The sequence below is a fragment of the Triticum aestivum genome, chromosome 3A, assembly GCF_018294505.1.
Source record: "Triticum aestivum cultivar Chinese Spring chromosome 3A, IWGSC CS RefSeq v2.1, whole genome shotgun sequence".
Taxonomy (NCBI): Eukaryota; Viridiplantae; Streptophyta; class Magnoliopsida; order Poales; family Poaceae; genus Triticum; species Triticum aestivum.
Window position 1 is genome coordinate 564,632,594 of NC_057800.1, and position 3,034 is coordinate 564,635,627.

Genomic DNA, 3,034 nt, shown 5'->3' on the forward strand with positions numbered 1-3,034 from the left:
ATCAGAAGGCCATTCACACGGCCGGATCTCCACGGTATGAGGCAAATTATATTTGGGCCTCTGTGCTTCTTCATTTTGTTTCTCCTTTGAGCTTCGGCTCGATGAGCCCCTCAAAAGTCTCTTCATTTTTTCTGGAATAATCTGAAATTTTTAGTAACTTCAAACAAAAGTGAACCAACTTCAATAAAACTGATAGCAACTACTCCTACAAGTGCCTAGAGCCTATATCAAGCATTAGAACTACTTGGAACCATACGAATTTGACATGCAAGCTCAAGAACATGGTCACCTATGCAGCACAAATTTGCAAAGAATAAAGCACTAGAACAAAAACTAATTGGACCGATGGAGGAGTCACATACCAAGGAACAATCTCCCGAAGCAGTTTTGTGAGAGGTGCTTTGAGCAAGGAGATCAAAAATCACAGCAAAAGTGGCTGGAACTCGTGCTTGAGTTGGTTTTTCGGGTTTGTGTGAGGCAGAGGAAGAAGATGGGTGCTGGGATAAGTGGTGGAGGGCCACCGTGGGCCCATGAGGCAGGGGGGCGCCCAGGGGGGTAGGGCGCGCCCTCCACCCTCATGGCGAGGTGGCAGCTCCCCCCGCGGTAATTTTTGCATAGTAAATCCTCAAATATTCCCGAAAAAATCATATTAAATTGGCATGGCATTCTGAGGACTTTTATTTTTGGGATATTTTTATATTGCATGGATAAGCTAGGAAACAGACAGAAAAATACTATTTTTACTTTATTTCTACTAAATAACAGAAAATATAGAGAGGGTACAGAAGGTTGTGCTTCTAGTTTCATCCATCTCATGCTCATCAAAAGGAATCCACTAACAAGGTTGATCAAGTCTTGTTAACAAACTCATTCTGATAATCATGAAACCGGAGAAATTTCGAATAACACTAGGTTACCTCAACGGGAATATGCACATCCCCAATAATAAGTATATCATATTTCTTCTTGACAGGAGGAAGAGGAAATTCAAAACCTCCAAATATAATCGATGGAATTTTTCCAATAGAGTTGATACTATGAACTTGAGGTTGTTTCCTCGGAAAGTGTACCTTATGCTCATTACCATTAACATGAAAAGTGGCATTGCCTTTGTTGCAATCAATAACAGCCCCTGTAGTGTTAAGGAAAGGCCTTCCAAGAACAATAGACATACTATCATCCCCGGGAATATCAAGAATAACAAAGTCCGTTAAAATAGTAACGTTTGCAACCACAACAGGCACATCCTCACAAATACCGACAGGTATAGCAATTAATTTATCAGCCATTTGCAAAGATATTTCAGTAGGTGTCAACTTATTCAAGTCAAGTCTACGATATAAAGAGAGAGGCATAACACTAACACCGGCTCCAAGATCACATAAAGCAGTTTTAATATAATTTCTTTTAATGGAGCAAGGTATAGTAGGTACTCCGGGATCTCCAAGTTTCTTTGGTATTCCACCCTTAAAAGTATAATTAGCAAGCATGGTGGAAATTTCAGCTTCCGGTATCTTTCTTTTATTAGTAATGATATCCTTCATATATTTAGCATAAGGATTTGTTTTGAGCACATCAGTCAATCGCATACGCAAAAAGATAGGTCTAATCATTTTAGCAAAGCGCTCAAAATCCTCATCATCCTTTTTCTTGGATGGTTTGGGAGGAAAAGGCATGGGTTTCTGAACCCATGGTTCTCTTTCTTTACCATGTTTCATAGCAACAAAGTCTCTGTTATCATAAAGTTGATTCTTTGATTGTGGGTTATCAAGATCAACAACAGGTTCAACTTCTACATCATTATCATTACTAGGTTGAGCATCATCATGAACATCATCATTAACATTTTCACTAGGTTCATGTTCATTACCAGATTGTGTTTCAGCATTAAACATGGATATATCTTTTGGATTATCAGGTGGTTCAGCAATAGGTTCACTAGAAGTTTGCACAGTTCTACCATTTTTCTTTTTCTTCTTTTTAGAAGAACTAGGAACATCAATATTATTTCTCTGAGAATCTTGCTCGATTCTCTTAGAGTGGCCTTCAGGATACAAAGGTTCCTGAGTCATTCTACCAGTTCTAGTAGCCACTCTAACAGCATAATCATTTTTCTTACTATTCATTTCATCAAGCATTTCTTTTTGAGCTTTAAGTACTTGTTCTACTTGAGTGGTAACCATAGAAGCATGTTTGCCAACAAGTTTAAGTTCACCTTTAGTATTAGCCATATAATCACCCAAGCGTCTAATCATATCGGAATCATATTTCAATTGTCTACCAAAATAAGCATTGAAGTTTTCTTGTTTGACAATGAAATTATCAAACTCTTCTAAGCATTGTCTAGCAGACTTATAGTGAGGGATATGACCTTCATCAAATCTATAGAGAGAATTTACCTTTACTACCTATGTCGGGATATCGGGATCAGGAGGTTCTTCAATGAATAAAGGATTAAGATCATATATTTCTTCAACAGGTGGTGAATTAAGACCATGTATTTCTTCAATAGGAGGTAAATTCTTAACATCTTCAGCTTTAATACCTTTCTCTTTCATAGGTTTCTTTGCCTCTTGCATATCTTCGGGACTAAGAAATAGAACACCTCTCTTCTTCGGAGTTGGTTTAGGAATAGGCTCAGTAATTGGAGCAAGAACTGGCTCAGGAGCTGGCTCAGGAGGTTCCCAATTATTTTCATTTGTCAACATATTATTCAATAGAATTTCAGCTTCATCCGGTGTTCTTTCCCTGAAAATAGAACCAACACAACTATCTAGGTAATCTCTGGAAGCATCGGTTAGTCCATTATAAAAGATATCAAGTATTTCGGGTTTCTTAAGAGGATGATCAGGCAGAGCATTAAGTAACTTGAGAAGCCTCCCCCAAGCTTGTGGGAGACTCTCTTCTTTAATTTGCACAAAGTTGTATATTTCCTTTAAAGCAGCTTGTTTCTTATGAACAGGGAAATATTTAGCAGAGAAGTAATAAATCATATCATGTGGACTACGCACACAACCAGGATCAAGAGAATTGA